The sequence below is a fragment of the Ambystoma mexicanum genome, chromosome 1p (genome assembly GCF_040938575.1).
Source record: "Ambystoma mexicanum isolate Mex_15411 chromosome 1p, UKY_AmexF1_1, whole genome shotgun sequence".
In the NCBI taxonomy this organism is placed as follows: Eukaryota; Metazoa; Chordata; class Amphibia; order Caudata; family Ambystomatidae; genus Ambystoma; species Ambystoma mexicanum.
The window spans coordinates 1,122,931,038-1,122,949,775 of record NC_090921.1 but is presented as its reverse complement, the minus strand read 5'-3'; the positions used below and the strand labels follow the sequence as shown (position 1 = coordinate 1,122,949,775).

The 18,738-nt window shown below is 46.6% G+C and overlaps 1 protein-coding gene across 1 annotated transcript in view; it reads right to left on the bottom strand.

Moving 5' to 3' along the window:
• The window catches only part of OSGIN1 (oxidative stress induced growth inhibitor 1), an 889,419-nt gene extending 871,133 nt beyond the window's left edge, over positions 1-18,286 (bottom strand). Inside the window, exon 1 of the mRNA XM_069604776.1 lies at positions 18,150-18,286. The gene's annotated coding sequence lies outside the window, so the exon portion shown is untranslated. The remainder of the gene's footprint in view (positions 1-18,149) is intronic.
• Positions 18,287-18,738: the final 452 nt, after the last annotated feature.

Below are 18,738 nucleotides of genomic sequence, written 5' to 3'. Positions count from 1 at the left end.
GGGAGAGGAGGGCCAGATCTGGAACACCCAGGAGGGCATGAACGAGGGATTTCTCAGATTCTACAAACACCTCTATGCAGACACAGGCGGAATGACAGAGCAGGAGCCCCAAGAGACACTAAAAGACGTTGGTCTGCCCAAATTGAACGAAGAAGACAGAGAGGACCTAGATTCCCCAATTACCATAGAGAAATTAGAGGCAGTGGTAGTTCAATTGCCCGCTTGTAAGGCCCCGGGGTCATACCGGCTCCCCAGCGAATTCTACAAAACATATAAGCAAGATGTGCTCCCCCCGCTGCTGGCAATGCTCAACGAGGCCTTCGAGAGAGGAAGGCTGCCAGAATCCCTTAGGGAGGCGGTGATTATTCCTTTCCTGAAACCTGACAAGCCGGACACAGAGTGTGGGTCGTACCGACCCCTCTCCATGCTTAATCAAGATAGCAAAATCCTCACCGCGGTGCTGGCAAATAGACTGAAGAGGGTCATAAACAAACTCATGCACCCTGACCAAACCGGATATGTCCCAGGCAGAAGTATATCTGATAACCACAGGAGGCTCCACTATGTCATTGAAAAGGCGGAGGACGACCCAGGGGAATTAGCAATAGTCTCACTAGACACGGTAAAGGCTTTTGACTCGGTGAGGTGGCTATGGATGATAGCAGCCTTGATGAAATACGGGATGGGACCCGGGTACATGCGATGGGTAAGGATGGTCTATAGTGCCCCAACAGCCAGGGTCAAGAAGGGAGCGATAATTTCCGAAAAATGGAAACTCAGTAGGGGAACAAGACAGAGATGCCCATGGTCTTGAATGCTATATATCCTGGCACTAGAACTGCTAGCAATTTATTTGAGACAGCAGTATGAAGGAATAGGGGTCCACACTAGGGGAGGACCACACCTGATATCACTGTATGCAGATGATATGTTGTTGTACTTGCGGTAGCCAGAGGAGAACCTGCACTATATCCTAGAGGTGATGGAACGTTATGCGACATTGTCGGGCATTGCGCTGAACCCCAAAAAGTCATGCATGTTTCCCCTGGGCAGGTACAGAGGAGTCCCGCAGGAGAGCCTGCCAGTCCCAGAAATAGCCTGGCAGACCAGCATATTTAAATATCTGGGAATCAACATATATCACGAGGTCCTGGATGAGCATAAACAGAATACGGAGAAGGCGGTGGAGGGCATCAAGAACAGCATGGGTTTCTAGGCCAAGCTTTCCCTGGACATGGTAGGGAGGGTGGCCTTGCTTAAGATGGTGGTCCTGCCCAGACTTCTGCACTTCTTCACAAACATCTCCTGGGTGCTGCCCAGACGCTTCTTCACCAAACTCCAGAGCTTATGTAGAGGTTTCCTGTGGCACAACTTCCGAAAAAGAGTAGCCCTGTGGAAACTACAAAATACGTATGACAAGGGGGGAATAAACCTGCCAAACTTTGAAATATACTACGTGGCAGGGCAGCTACAGTATGTAGTAAGATGGCTGTCGGAAGATGAGACGGCGGAAACAAGATTGTTGGGACGGGAATGTAACCCCTACTTCCTAAAAGAAATAATATGGCTGCCCAGACCAGAGTTGCATGGTAGATCGAGGCTATTGGAACTGGGCTGGGAGACATGGTGCAGGGCATGCCGGGCCGTGGGAAGCCCGGCCCCACACTCTCCGCAGGCGCCTCTGGTGGCGCTATGTGGGGCAGATGAACAACTAAGGAAAGGGATCCGCAAACACTGGGAGGAGGTGGGCCTGGTGAACCTGGGAGACATATGGCAGGAGGGGAAGCCACAGGACTTCCAGACGTTAATGGACTAAATGGGGCTGCACCCGGGGCAACATGTCACCTACACTAGAATAATTAAACGGGAGAAAGGGAGGTGGTTCGAAATAGCACTAGCTGAACCGCCGGACGCCGTCTTAGAAACAATGTACGACGTCTCGGAGGGAGGGCATGAGGTATCCTGGATCTACGAACTGATAATGTCCAGAGTGGGAACAGAGCTGCTCCAATTGAGGCGAGACTGGGAGGAGGAGGCAGGGACACCAAAGAAGGACGGGCAATGGGATAGGGCACAAAGATACCACAAAAAGGTGTCTAGGAACGCGAGACTGCAGCAGGTCTAACTATATGTTACCCACAGAGCGTACATGACCCCCAAAAGGATTGTTAGATTACGGGGCACTGAAGTACAAAAATGCCCCAAATGCGGGGAGGTGGAAGCTGGGATGATCCACATGTTCTGGGCATGCCCGGAGGTTGGGAAATTCTGGGAGGAAGTCAGGCTGCACCTGTCTAATAAAGGAATTAAAGTAGACGTGGAATCAGTGTGGGCGTGCATGCTGAGGGGGTTCACAAGACCACGCAACCTGAAACACATCAGCAAACTCAGAGATTTAGCTTACATCCTGGCAAAGCGAAGGCTAGTCATGGGCTGGAAATCAGCCAATAGACTCAGGCTAGAGGCATGGTGGAATGACCTGTTAAAGTGGGTAGACGCTGAGACAATGGCATGACACGAGGTGGCCAACAGGGGGGAGGGTGGGGAAGCAGGTCCTCTGATTGCCTGGAGACAAATGGTAGCCACATTGTTGGGATCCTCACATACGGATTCAAGTGAATATGACTTGTCTAAGAATGATGAAGGGGATTAGCCCCAGAGAAGGTAACCCAAGAATTAAGGTGCAAGCCCGAGTTAAAGGGAGGGTGCGGGGAGGACAGCATTGTTGATGGTTAAATGTTTTTCATGTGTTTTGTAAAAAGAAAAACCAATAAAAATTGTTTTAAAAGAAATGCTAACAAAAAAGCCACACTACCCAGCCTAAATAAAAATAACAGCACAACCCCACATACCAACAAACCTATCAACCAGTTCATATTTTCCCAAGTCTCAATTTATGAGGTGTAAAAAATAATTCTATCACTCAAACCATCTAATTGTCAAGGAGATAATTTTCCATCACAGATTATCAAAGATGCCAATAGAGACCTTTCCCCCTTTATAACAAAATTGATCAACTCCTCATTTATCTCAGGTACCGTCCCTTGAAATTTAAAAGAATCCTGGGTCCTACCACCTCTAAAAAACAGACCCTGGACCCCACTATCCAGACCAACTATAGGCCTATCACCACTGTACATTTATTACTTAAGATCCTTGATAAAATGGCTTATATTCAAATCCAGAAGTATCTAGAGACAAATCATCTCCTTGGTGTCCGACAATTGGGATTCAGACCCAGCCTTGGTACTGAGACAGCTCTATTAGACTTAAAAACACAGATTGACGAGCTGAAGGACAAGGGAAAAACTGCTTTACTGTTACTCCTCTACCTCTCGGCCGCATTCAACCTGGTGGACCACCAACTCTTATGCAAGCATCTGGCCTCAGCAACTCATTTTTCACCAGGTGCCATCACCTGGATCAAATAATTTCTCAATAATGGGACCATGTGTGTCTTCTCACCACTTGCTACAGCTGACCCAATTCCCATAACCTGTGGGGTACCACAAGGTTCATGTGTTTCACCCACATTGTATAACATATTCACAAAGTCACTGTTCGATGACCTAGACCATCTGGGTGTCACCGACAATAGCTATGCAGATGACACCCAGATCCTCCTACCCCTACCGAGTGAGTATGATAAGGACCTGGCCTTGGTGAATAAAATATACCTCATCATCCATGGATGGAGGGCCGCACACTGCCTATGCCTGAACATTGACAAGACTGAGTTGCTTATACTTGGTTCCACACCCAATCTCAACAAACTAAGCTAGAACTATACCACCTTCAACGTTGATGGCAATGCCATTAATGTGGCAAAAGTAGTAAAAACTCTTGGTTTTTACCTTGACTCTGCCTTATCTCTTAACAACTTAGCACCTTGGCATCCCCCACTGCTTGCACTTGTAAATTGATTAGAGCATGCAGACCATTCCTGTCGAAGGATAGCTGCATTACCTTAGCGAGAGCACTCATATTTTCCAAATTGGATTACAGCAATGTTCTTTATCTGGGGGCCAATAAATACCTCATCAAGAAAATGCAAACATTGCAAAACAACGCTTTAAGAGCTGCTCTTGGTATACCCAGGAGGGGACATTTCTCACACCTGAGGAGACAATTCAGATGGCTCAATACTAAAGATACAACCTTGCTCAAAACACTATCCTTCACGCACAAATGTATCAACCATGTAGCTCCTACATACCTCTCTGTGAGAATCACCAAACAACCCTCGACCCGTCCTACTAGGACCAACATCTCAGCATTATTAACTGTGCCTATATTTAAACTAAAAAAGGCAGCAGGAAACAGCTTCCCTGTTATGGCAGCTCAAGCCTGGAATGCCTTACCCCTCTCACTGAGAGCACACCAACCCTTCTATTTGTTCAGGCGCAACATCATAAATTGGCTCATTACGAATGACAATCATGGTCAGCCTTAGTTATGCATATACTAGATCCTAGACTAACCCTTCCGTCAACCATGATTCCAACCTAGATCCTCAGATTGTTTATGAAGTCTCTTGCCTCTCACTGTATATATGTATTCCTATATATACACTGTTCGTTTGCATTTCCAAAGGTATCCATTGTTATATTGTCATTATTCCTCTCAATTGTTGTAACTAAGCTGAAAGTATCCCTGTAACTCACTCTGCAAAGGCGCCCAGATACCCTTGGGTCAGGTGTGGCATACAAATAAAAAAACAAACAAACAAACAAAACAAACAAACAGTCTAAAGTCTTTGATTCCAGTACACTGTTAACAAGGATTACAAATGGAACAAAAGGTCCGAGCCTGGTTGAGTGAGGCCAATTGTGACTTTTGATTTTAAAGAGGGTTCGAACCCAACCAAGGGAGACCCATTGGACAGTTATTTGGAAAGGGGGTCCTCGCCCCGGCTGAGGAAGACCCCAAAGCTACAGAGTGTTTGATTGAGTGAAATCCCGAGAAGGAAGGAACTTTAATATTTGTTTGTCCCATCAGGCCCTCTGAAAGAAGAGACTTTGAAAGGCAAGACTCTTGGGCACGGAAGGCCCTGATGCTAATGGTTGAACTGCCCCCTTGTGCTAGAGAAGCCAGAGGCTGTGCTAAACTCAAGTATGTCACCTTGTCCCGTGCTGAAAACATGGGGAAGGGAGGCCAATGGCCTGAATTTCCTGATTTATCATATCGTGGACAATTCTTTCTTTTACATAGAACTGTTTCCCACACAATTTGTAATTAGAGATAAGGATTGACAGTAGGTTTATTAGTAGAGACCCTTTTATTTTGACAGGACACCACTAGGACTGTGTTATTATTATTTGACGGTTGTAGTTTGCTCTTATTTTAGAGTTAGGATTACATAGGCGTTTTTCGAACACTTTTTGAAGTTCAATAAATACCCTTGAACTGTGATCACTTGTGTCTGTCGTCTTACTGTTGATATCATGGTTTCCTTACAGTGAGCACAAGTAAATGCTGCATCTATTGCATACCAAACTGAAAGAAAGATGCTATTTGAGTGAGCACAAGTTAATGCTGCATATATTATTCAATACCAAACTGAAAGAAAGCTGCTATTTGACTAAACTACGATGTGCTGAATGGTGAATGAACACTTTAAGTCAAATAGACATATCAAGTGGCACACTGCCAGTTAAACGCAGTATGAAAAGAAGTAAAGACAGGTGATGAAACTGGAGAGTTGTTTTGAGCATTACAAGTGCAAAGATTAATAATAAAGAATATCACTTATAACAACAAACGTGAGAAAGAGTCATAAGTATATGACTAGCCAATAAATGTTATAAAAGAGTGTTAACAAGGAATACAATTGTGGAAAGTGAAAGCCCAAGGCAGAAGAGCCATAAAGGGGCCCAGCAGCTTTAGGGAGATTTATGGTTGCGCGACCTGTGATGGGTGGGCTGTCCGGTCTGACAACTGCACCTAGACCAGAAAGTCTCCTAATGTGAAAGTTACCAAGATCAAGAATCAAGCCAGAGACAAAGTATATGATTACTGGTTGCATGACCTGTGATAGGTTGACAGTGTCGTCTGACAACTGCCCCAAGACCATAACACCCTGAATGGTGAACAAGCTACAAAGAAGTGTGACACAATTGGTGAAGCAAACCTAAAGGGGGGTCAAGTGGTCCAGTGTTTTCTTTTGAATTTGGAACAGATGAAACTTAACGTGAATGCTAAGTTAAAGTCTTGGGGAAGGGAGTCCCAGGACCTGTGCTTTGTGTGAACTGTGAAACATTTTTACTTGGGGAAGGGAATCCCAAGACCTCCTCTTTATGTGAACTGTGATATATTTGAACTTGGAGAAGGTATTTATAGAACTTGACCAAACACTATTGAAGTGAATCGCTATTGGAACTGTATTGAACTTGAAATAGGGAACTCAAGAAGAACTCAAGCTGAAAGTAGCTTAAACTTTCAGGCCGATTCATGGAATAAATGTGTGCCGAAAATCGCAGCACAAGCGTGCGAAAGCGTGCGAATCGCAGCGCAAGCGCGAAAATCGCAGCGCAAGCGTGCGAAAGCCGCGCACATCGATTAATGGAAGTCCGTGCGCGTGTAATTCCTGGGATGTGTGCTAAAATCGTGCATGGCGCACCTGGGCGCACACGTCATCAAACGGCGTGCGTTACGCGCACAGCGAAAGCGCACATAGCGTGGCGCACACAACAAAAGTGGGCGTAACACGCGGAATGGGGAACATGGCTCGTACAGGGCCATTCACGTGTGAAACTTCCCGCGAACCCCAGTAATACATGTACCCCACTCGCACAGGGCCAATTGCGTGTGAAACTCCCTGCAAGCCCCAGTAATACACGTACCCCGCTTGCACAGGGCCAATCGCATGTGAAACTTCCAGCGAACCCCCGAAATACATGTACCCCACTCGCACAGGGCCAATTGCGTGTGAAACTTCCCGCGCACCCCCAAAATACACGTACCCCGCTCGCACAGGGCCAATCGCGTGTGAAACTCCCCGCGAACCCCAGTAATACACGTACCCCGCTCACACAGGGCCAATCACGTGTGAAACTTCCCGCAAACCCCTGAAATACACGTACCCCGCTCGCACAGGGCCAATCGCATGTGAAACTCCCCGCGAACCCCAGTAATACACGTATCCCGCTCGCACAGGGCCAATCGCGTGTGAAACTTCCTGCGCACCCCCGAAATACACGTACCCCGCTCACACAGGGCCAATCGCGTGTGAAACTCCCCCCGAACCCCAGTAATAGACGTACCTCCCTCGCACAGGGCCAATCCCGTGTGAAACTTCCTGCGAACCCCCGAAATACACATACCCCACTCACACAGGGCCAATCGCGTGTGAAACATACCGCGAACCCCTGAAATACACGTACTCCACTCGCACAGGACCAATCGCGTGTGATTCTCCCCGTGCAGTGGGGTAGGTGTATTCGCAGGGGAGTTTTGCAGGCGTTTTCGTGGTTGGGGGCCGTATGCTGGTCCACTGGCCTGTGCGCCATGTACGGGATTTGTGCGCTGTACATGGCACACAGGGAGGGGTTGGGGGCGTAACTGGCGCTGCTGCAGGGTCGCTGCGCCACTCTGCGCCACGGCTGGTAATGGATGTTAAAATCCATGAATATGCTGTGTGCGAAAATGGATTTTGGAGCACGCGGCTGGCGCAGACCGTCGCACGCGCACAATTTGCACCAGCCGCCTGCGCCACTTGTGCGCTGAATTCTATGAATTACCCCCTTTATCTTTGAACACTTATATTTTGCTGAGAAGATTCCCCCACTATGTTTAGTTATAGTTGTGAGGACAAGCATAGGTTTTGACACAGACAGACTCTTACTTTGGACTTGTAGACACAGACTTTCCTTAGTTTCTTTAGGTAGGTAAAGACCCACCTTTGCATAGGGCAAGTTAGGGGTTACACCAGCCTGATCATTATTAAAGTTTTGTTTGGAATTGTACATCTGTTGTCTGTGTCATCTCTCTTGATACCATGCCTTTCTCACAGATACCATTCACACTTCATATGTACATAATGCACACTCCCTAATCTCTGGTTAATGTTGGTTTTGATGTGTACAAAGACTTAAAGCAAAATAGCTTGAACAGGTTCAAAACTCCTCTGGACTCCAACTCCCATATAACCTTCAGTAGGGGGACGAAGAAGAGGATAAAGGAGTTCATGTGGAGCAGAAGAAACACCAATGTGCAGTCTAATTGTTGTAATGCCCGTCAGCTGGGCGGGGAATTTAAAAATGGTATGCTTTTTCATGCCAGCAGGGAAGGAGAAGAGATATGCAGAGCAGGCACAGCGGAAAGCAGAACTGAAGGCAGACACACGCGAGCCAACTTGGCGCAGGAGAGCAGGCGATTTCTACTGGGATGGCGAGAGACCTGGAGAAGCAGAGCAGGTGCCACAGAAGAACCGTGAAAAAGCCAGGTGTAGTAGAGAGGCTGTAGAGGATGCAATCATGGTAAAAGGCAGATGTTCTGCCGGCGGAGGACGGAGAGGCCACCATGAGAACCGCGTGAGAGTCTGCAAAGCGGGGGAACGCTTCCCTGAGACACAGATATCACTCCTGCCATACGACATGGATCGGACACACCAGCAAACACCGGTGAAAGTGCCCGAGAGTATTGCTAGGCCCAAGCACCGACAGGCGCACAAACGAATGGGAACTCACTTTAGATATCAAAAAAGCGCCATAGAAAGTCTGAATTAACACAAGTCACCATATATGAGATGTCGATATAGGGAAAGCTGGAGTAAATGTTATCATGAGCAAATGAAACAATTGAAAGGCAAGAACTGTATGAATCTTCATATATGAAAAGTAATTATAGGGAAGATTGGAACAAGTATTGCAACAAGCCAATGAATGTTAACAATGAAAATAACAAGCCAAACTTCAACAAGTCTGCATATAAGGGATACCAATATGGGGGAAGTTGGAACAAGTGACACCTGAAGTCAATAGAGTATAACAGTCAAGGAATATAACTGTGTTATGCTTAAATAGAAGGAGAACTGAAAGATTGTAAGAAGACCTAAGAAAGAGGTGCATCAGTCAGTGAGCCTTTGGGGAAAGGATTCCTTGCAGGAGAATATACCAGGGTATCTCCCAAGCCCAAATGTGGATTCCTGGCAGGAGAGTACACCGGGAAAATCCATCTAGAGTTTGTGAACAGAAAACACATTGTGAAAAGGGTCCTGGCAGGAAAGTACACCAGGAGAACTTCCTTAAGAAATAGTTGGACAAAAGAGACACTTTTGCCATCCGTAAAAAAACATGGTTTGGAAAAAACACTTTTATTCCTCTTAAGGAAGTGTTGTGTGAAAGAGACATTTCTACCTCTCTTAAGGAACTATTGTTTGAACTGAACACTTTCAATATTCTACCTGAAACAGTTCAGGGGAAGGAAATCCTCCCCTGGATACAAGTATTGTTGTGTTGGATTTACATATTTGGTTTTTACACACTTTTTACTGAATTTAAAGCAGAGACATTTACCTTGCACATGTTGCTGTTAATTTTTGAGTGTGAGGGTCACATATGTTTTGGACACAAGGCCACTTTGCCTATTTTGATGATGAGATACAAATCTTTAGTTTTGGTTTCATAGGTAGGGAAACTCTCTTAACGATAGGGACAGAAAGGCCTTTATCCAAACCCTTTTATTTTAATAACATTTCTAATGTTGAGAACATTACAACTTTGTGTCTGTCTTTCATTTCTGACCTCTCACAGTAAACTTGTATCTTGTGGGTTCTTTCTCTCTTCCCAGTCTCCACCTCTTTCCTTCATTATCCTGCCTTGGACCTTCCCCAGCGTAATGTCACAGTCCTTTCTCTCTGTTTGTTTTGGGTTCTGTATTCCTCCAGATAGGTCTCTCTTCGTCACAGTATAACACAGTCTTTCCTTAAACGGTATAATGTGTATTTCCTGGTTACAATAACACATCTTGGTATGTTTTTCATACATTTTAGAAGTGTATCATTGGTATGGTTCTTAGGGAGTGTCCTTGTCCCCAGAGGGGAAAGTCTCTCCCGGTGAGGTCCTGCTTGCCTCTACCCCTAGGGAGGGTATTGCAGGGGGGGCTCACTTCCCTAGCCTCAAAGGCAAAGGCTCCCCCCTGGGGAGAAGTGACAGATCTATGTTATTCATCACATACTCCATTAAAGAGGGCCTTATTCCAATCTAATGAACAACTACATGATTGGACTTTTGGAACAAAAACAAATATTATGCAATATTAGTACCCCGCGAGGGCGCAATCAGAATGAAACAACCATTCTGATTTGCCCTTGCTGAGGCATTACCCGGCCGGGAATCCCTCGGCCAGGATTCCACGGCCATTGTATCCAGCGAGGGGCGTGGCAGCCCCTCAGCAAATGAGGTGGCTTGAAGCAGGGCCATCCCATTCCGAGCCTCCCCACGGCTGAGAGGCTGCCTTTGCCTCCCGCCGGGGGCTCAGGTAAGGCTTTTTATTTTCCCTTTCCTCCCTTCTCCATGCCCTCCCCATCCCACTTACCTTCTGCCTCCTTTGTCCCCGGTGGGGGATGATGGCAGCCTCCAGCCGTGTGGAGGCTCGGAGCGGGCCCATCCCCGCGCCGCACCTCCACACGGCTGGAGGCTTCCATCGTCCCCCGCCGGGGACGCAGGTACGTATTCTTTTTTTTCTTTTCCCTCCCTCCCTTGCTCCCTCCCAACCCCACTTCCCTTCTTCTCCTTTTTTTTTGGGAGCGGACGCCCTCGGAACACTTCCGTTTCCAGCGCGTCCACTCCCGATGGCCGCCATGGAAAAGGAAAACGGACTCCATTTTCCCTTTCCCGGGGCCATTTTCTTGGTCCTTTTTTTACTTACTTTTTCTGTCCCAAAACGTTTGGGACAGAAAAAAATGCTTTTAGTGCCCTGGTCATGCAAATCTTGTGGGCTGGGGTACTAAAATCAATATGAACCTCGCGGCGGGGGCATTACCTGAGTCGGTAATGCCCCCGCCGCTCGGGTCATATTGTTTAAATCACATCCACTGATAGAAACTTTCTATCGTCTTCCTTAAAAATATAAAGGGACAACTCCCTTCCCACCTTGCAGATATAACCTATCTGGAATTGGGTCACCAGAAATCCATCATTTGAATACATCAACCCGGACTTACAAACAATGGTCCTGGCACTTACTTCATACATCAGTAATGTCCTACGTCAAATCCAAAACATCCATGGAGTAAGAATGACAGATTAGTAGTGTTAGATGTCCCATCCCTCTATAGCTTCCTCTTACATGAGGTGGGTCTAGAAACAACGAGATAGTCTTCTTAAAGATGTGCACAATCCCCTGATGTTAAAATGATGGATTTCAACTTACATTATAAATATCTTTTGTTTCAGCACTGACATGTACAGACAAATACAATGGGCCTCATTATGACTTGTGCGGAATGGGTTTAACGACACTCTGCACTATTACGAGGTCCCCTCGCGGGACCCGCTCTGGACGTCTGGTTTTTCCAGACGTCCCGAGCGGGTCTGTTAGGCTCACCTGGCTCCCACAGGGGCGTCGATCTGAACTGGACAGCTTCGGTCTCCACCAATGTGACGCGTAGTGCCGAGATGATGGACTGGACTGGCACACCTAGCTTCGTTTGCTTGGCCCGTAGGAATATTCTTCTGCAAATGGAGAAAGGGAATTAACCACCCGTGGAGTTGAGCTTTAACCCCCCCCCCACTCCCACTGTTCTCCCCACTGATCACCTTTGATGTCCCCTCTTATAGTCTCACCTGATAGTTTGGAAAGATGAGCTCTCCATCCTGCATTGAGCGCAGGGGCGCGTAGATAACCAGTTGCTTCACTGGCTCGAAGGAATTGGTGAGTTCCAGAACAATTTTGACTCTGAGATTCCCGGCAAGACGCCGTAAGTATGTAGCTCGTAAGAGTTCAAATGTCTGACTTTCACTCTGTCCGATTCCTTGCAGGTTGCAGCTTGACCCTAGCGAAGAGTTCCTCGTGGCAACTGGTAATATTCAGGTAAGGATTTGTATTATCCAACACAGCTCGATAAAATAATGTCAATATGTAACCTGTTGCTTTCTCCTTTATTCAGGCGCTGAGAGAAAGTATGAAGTCTCGGGGAATAATGCCTCCGGCAGTAAAATCAGGTAAGTCTATTGTGGTGAGGAGGTTTCCCCTTGTTTGTCCCTTTGTTTCACCTTGCTGTCCTTTTGTTTCCCCTTAGGGGCCGGGGTTCGGCGAGTATGCAGTGGAAGCTGCGTCGACCTGTGAAGAGGAATAGTACCCTCGGTGGTAAAATCAGGTAAGTCTATGGGGTGTAACTAATATTGCCTCTGTGTATTCCCTTGGCTCACCTTGCTGTTCTTGTCTTCCCCTTAGGTGCCGAAGTGCGGCGGGAACTTGCAGAAGGATGCAGTGGAATGTGAAGATGCTGCGAAGGCTGGTGGGTTCAGCACGGCGCTGCAGCAGGCGAGGTGACGGGCATAAAATAACTTCTTTCTTCCAGCTCGAAGGCGCGATGGATCGGGAATACAGGTAAGGATCAAAGGTATTGCTCTTATTCTAACCTTTTCTCCTTCTTTCTCCTTTTTGTAGGAGCTCCAGACTCGAGGCAGGCATGGCAGAAGACTGGATGCAGACTCGCAGGCACGGTGAGCGTTACGCTGCTGGATGCAGAATAACGCGAAGCGTGTGCTGCTCTTCGGGCGTGGATTAAATAGCCTCCAAAGTAGTCCCAGGTAAGTATTCCTCCCCAGCCCCACCAGAGTAAAAAAATAGTCCCTAGGTAAAGTAGTCCCTTCCAAGCCTCTTTTGGCTTGGAGCTCTTGCAGCATGGTCTGCATCAGGTAAGTTTGCAGCATGGTCTGCATCAGGTAAGTTTTAATCTATGAGCCTGGCGCCTATGGTGCCAGGACTGACTCTCCATATGAGCCTGGCGCCATAGACAGCAGGACTGCACCCAAATAGCCCCTAGCCGGGGTTGTTGGGCTTGCTTGGAATAACTTGATGCCTGCTTCCGGGGTTGCTGGACTTGGTCTGGGTCCCCCGGGGTAGGCATCATGACAGCACTCCCCCCCAAGGCCCCTCCTAAAGTCGTTCTTCCCTGTGGTTTCGGTTTGTCTGGGAAATTTCGGTGGAATTTTTTCACCAATCGGGGTGCATGAACATGGTCACTAGGTTCCCATGACCTTTCCTGTGGTCCGTAACCTTTCCAGTCGATTAAATAAAAAAGTTTTGACTTTATCAGCTTGGAGTCCAGGATGTTTTTAACTTCAAATTCAGGTTCCCCGTCTACAAGGATGGGGTCTGGTGGCTTGGTTAATCTTGTCCCTGGTTGCACTGGCTTCAAAAGTGACACATGAAAGATGGGGTGAATTCGCATATTAGCAGGTAAGTCCAACTTGACAGCCACCGGTTTGATAATGGCCGTAATACAGTAAAATCCCAAATATCTGGGGTTAAAGGTCCGTGTTCCCTTTAGAGGTATATGTTTTGTGGCTAACCATACTTGGTCCCCTATCTGGTATTGTGGAGTATCACTTCTATGCCGATCAGCATCTTTCTTGTATTTTTCTTTCGCCTGTTTTAAATGTGCAGTTGCTTCCTTGAAGGCTTGTGTAATCATAGCGTGCAGATGGTCCACTGCGGGCATTTCTAAGTGTTGGGGTGAGTCAAGGTCTGAGGTTCGAGGATGGTGCCCATATAAGGTATAAAAGGGGCTTTGTCCAGTTCCAGAATGTACTGAATTATTGTATGCATATTTCGCGATCCAAAGAATGTCTTTCCAATTACTCTGTCTGATGTAACATACAACGCAGGTATTGTTCGAGAATCTGTTTGGTCCTCTCCGTTTGACCATCGGTTTGGGGGTGGTGACTGGTCGCTAACCTCACATCGATTTGCGCCAATTGACAACATTTTTTCCAAAAATGTGAAATGAATTGACTGCCCCGGTCAGAGACCAATACAGACGGAAATCCGTGTATGCGAACAATGTTTTCGAGGAACTCCTTGGCCAGGATTGAAGCTGAAGGTAATCCCTTTAAAGGAATAAAGTGTGCCATCTTGGAAAAAAGATCCACAATAACTAGAATGGTGTTAAATCCATTGCATGGGGGTAGATCAGTAATAAAGTCTAACGATAAGGTGTGCCATGGTGTAGGCGGAATGTCTAAAGGTTGTAAGAATCCAGCTGTTTTTTTCTTTTGACTTTTGTTTTGGGCGCAAATGCCACAAGACATCACAAATGATTTAATATCCTTTCGCCAGGTGGGCCACCAGAATTGTCTCTTAATTTTAGCTTCAGTTTTTGCAATACCTGGGTGCCCCTCCATTAGGGTATCATGATAACGGGAAATTACTAGCTCTTGTAGTTCCTTGTGTGGCAGAAATAGCCGCCCTTGGTAATAAGGCAGGTCATTGGTGACAGAGTAGTCCGGGCCTTTCTTTACCCAGTCCTGCAGGGCTGTAGGATCAAAGAGCTGCTGGATCTTTACCTGAATGTCCTCTAGTGTCTGTAGAGTAGTCATGCCAAGAATACTTTGTTCGGAAATTATAGGTACTGGTTCTGGGTTCACGACTTGAGCCAAGACATCCTTGAGTTCTCCTCGAAGCCCTCGATGAAATAACGTGATTCGTTTTACCTCAGGCCATCCAGTTTCCACTATCAACCTATTAAAGGTTGCGATGTAGGAAAGAAGGTCCTGGTTACCCTGTCGTAGGGACAAAAGTTCGTTATCCAGGGCCTGTCCTTGCGAGTGCCGGGCAAATAGTCTTTCCATGCTCATTTGAAAGCCCTGAAAATCCCGAAGAATTGGGTCATCCTGAGTAACTAGTGGAATTGACCAATCAGCTGCACTGCCGCTGAGATATGACAATACAAAGGCTACCTTGGCTTGATCGTTTGGGAAGGCTCCAGGTCTGCATAAAAAGTGCAAGCGGCATTGGTTCATAAACACGGCAAACCTTTTGGGATCTCCGGCAAAGCGTTCGGGCGGAGCTAATGGAATATTTCCTGGTAGGTTTATTTGCACAGGGTTACTCGATGACACAGGAGCTGGATTTCCCCCGGGACCTGGTAGGGGTGCTTGTCCAGCCTGGCTTTGCAGTAGTTTCCTAGCAAGGTCATCAGTTCGCTCCTTTGACAAAATCAGTTCTCTCCTAAGAGCATTGGTTTCTTGATGGGCTGAATGCAGTTCAGCCCTCAGTTCCCCTAGTAATTGGGCCAATTGGTCAGTTTCTGAGGTATCCATAACGCCCGGGTGGGAATTTGTGGGTAGGCTTCGCGTTCTGTTACGCTCTCCTGGCTCCCACAGGGGAGTCGAACTGAACTGGACAGCTGCGGTCTCCACCAATGTGATGCGTAGTGCCGAGATGACGGACTGGACTGGCCCACCTAGCTTCGTTTGCTTGGCCCGTAGGAATATTCTCCTGCAAATGGAGAAAGGGAATTAACCACCCGTGGAGTTGAGCGTTAACCCCCCCACTCCCACTGTTCTCCCCACTGATCACCTTTGATGTCCCCTCTTATAGTCTCACCTGATGGTTTGGAAAGATGAGCTCTCCATCCTGCATTGAGCGCAGGGGCGCGTAGATAACCAGTTGCTTCACTGGCTCGAATAAATTGGTGAGTTCCAGAACAATATTGACTCTAAGATTCCCGGCAAGACGCCGTAAGTATGTAGTTCGTAAGAGTTCAAATGTCTGACTTTCACTCTGTCCGATTCCTTACAGGTTACAGCTTGACCCTAGCGAAGAGTTCCTCATGGCAACCGGTAATATTCAGGTAAGGATTTGTATTATCCAACACTGTTTGATAAAATAATGTCAATATGTAACCTGTTGCTTTCGCCTTTATTTAGGCACTGAGAGAAAGTATGAAGTCTCGTGGAATAATGCCTCCGGCGGTAAAATCAGGTACGTCTATTGTGGTGAGGAGGTTTGCCCTTGTTTGTCCCTTTGTTTCACCTTCCTGTCCTTTTGTTTCCCCTTAAGGGCCGGGGTTCGGCGAGGATGCAGTGGAAGCTGCGCTGACCCGTGAAGAGGAATAGTACCCCCGGTGGTAAAATCAGGTAAGTCTATGGGGGGTAACTAATATTGCCTCTGTGTATTCCCTTGGCTCACCTTGCTGTTCTTGTCTTCCCCTTAGGTGCCAGAGTGCGGCGGGAACATGCAGAAGGATGCGGTGGAATGTGAAGATGCTGCGAAGGCCGGTGAGTTCAGCGCGGCGCTGCAGCAGGCGAGGCGACGCGCATAAAAAAACATCTTTCTTCCAGCTCGAAGGCGCGATGGATCGGGAATTCAGGTAAGGATCAAAGGTATTGCTCTTGTTCTAACCTTTTCTCCTTCTTTCTCTCTTTTTCTAGGAGCTCCAGACTCGAGGCGGGCGTGGCAGAAGACTGGATGCAGACTTGCAGGCACGGTGAGCGTTAAGCTGCTGGATGCAGAATACGCGAAACGTGTGCTGCTCTTCGGGCGTGGTTTAAATAGCCTCCAAAGTAGTCCCAGGTAAGTATTGCTCCCCAGCCCCACCCAAGTAAAAAATAGTCCATAGGTAAAGTAGTCCCTTCCAAGCCTCTTTTGGCTTGGAGCTCTTGCAGCATGGTCTGCATCAGGTAAGTTTGCAGCATGGTCTGAATCAGGTAAGTTTTAATCTATGAGCCTGGCACCTATGGCGCCAGGACTGACTCTCCATATGAGCCTGGCGCCATAGACGCCAGGACTGCACCCAAATAGCCCCTAGCAGGGGTTGTTGGGCTTGCTTGGAATAACTTGATGCCTGCTTCCGGGGTTGCTGGACTTGGTCTGGGACCCCGGGGGTAGGCATCATGACAGGGTCCCGCGAAGGGACCAGGGTGCTAACAACGGGCCTGTTCGTAATGGGCCAGTTGTTAGCTCCCTCCCCATTCCCATTGAGCCCTATGCTATGAGGGCTCAATGGGAATGGGGAAGGACCGGGCCCGGGTTCCCTGAAGGAGGAAATACCAGGCCCTCCATACTCGGAATGGCCCGGTATTTACCCATTCAGGGAACCCGGACCCGGACACGATTTGGAGGCAGCCATGCCCTTATTAAGGCTGCCTCCAAAGTCGTAATGAGGCCCAATGTTTGGCAATGGGGGCTAAATACAATCTATCTAGACCAACCTTTTCATGCACCTTTATGAGTCACTGTGTCCCTGATGGCACCAATATTTTACTCCAGGAAAATAATGCATGCTTAGGGTGCTAGACCAATGACATTTTGATGATTTGGGATGGATACCAAGAATTCCTAGAATCATAGGTTACATACCCTAGTGACAAATGACATAACATAACAGTGATAATGGCCCAAATGACTACGTCAATCTTTTTTCATATCTCAAAATCTATGTCAAAACAATTTCCTGCATTCAACTCTATTCAGAAATGACACATTTGCAACTTAAATTTGTCAGGCTACAAGTATCCATTCACAACAACATATTCAGAACATCCCCTATTAGGAAACTGTGAAATTCCAGGGGAACAGTGGTTAAGATATTTAGTCAACAAACATGCCAAGGACACTAGTGCTAGATTTTAGACCAGGAGCTATGGCGCCAAGATTGTCAATTTGGCTCTCCATTCTGCAACCAAACTCGATAGAACTGAAATACATGTTAACAAAAGAACCCCTAAAGCTACACCAGACAAACCAGAAAAAGTATTATTTATCACTCAATGGAGTGCCAAAAGAAATACCACCAGTAAGATACTCCCTCGACACTGCCACATACAATTAATAGATGAATAACTGAAATAACCTATAGAAAACCTCTAAAAAATGAAAAACTCTCAAAATCATTAGCCCTAACTTTTAAATGTAGCAAAGCCAACTAGAGAACCAACAAGCCTCGCAGCACTCCTGAAGTGGGACTGAAATCATGGCAATTCTACTATATGCACATTATGGAAAATGGAAAAGATACATTCTTTGACTCAAAATGTCCTGCGTATGACATCAATGAGGTTTTATTAACTACTTTATCACTTATTCTGTATATTCTGTTACATGTGTGTTCTCATTACTGCAGTAGAAGTACCATACAACCTCAAAGAGATAGAACCAAGGAACATATTCGGGTGATCAAAAATGAAAACATGCCTTACCCCATTTCAAAACACTGGAAGAACAAACACAGAAACAGCAAATTGGAGGACATCAGGTCTTTGGCATGGCACGTGTACTCACACATCTAAGGGGAAGCAACAGAACTCTACAGCTGCATAAGAAAGAAAAACATTCTGATCAACCAAATGGACACGTGTCATAAAGGTCTCAACTTTGACCCAGAACTGTATGTTTTCCTTAAGGAATAAGAAAGATACACTCATTCACCCTTAAGAGTGTCCGCTATATCCAGTCAAGATAATAGGTCTTACAATGTCTCCAATGTCTTGTATTGATCGAGTACCATGTTTTATAATAGCTATGGCATCTCCACAGCATGACAACATTGTGTAGCCCTTCCACCTTCTCTCTTCTTTTTGCATACCTCCTATTCACAAACAATAAGCACCAACCCTGATGGGGTCAACATAATATCTTAAGTATTGCCCTTAGTACTCCCAAATAAATTCCCACTATCACATTTTGAGAAAATGTTTATTCAGTTGGTCATTTCAAGAAATCATCTCCTCCAACCCTGATAGTGGGCTCACTGTAATTCTTTCTGAAACCTTTGCTTTTCCTGAACAC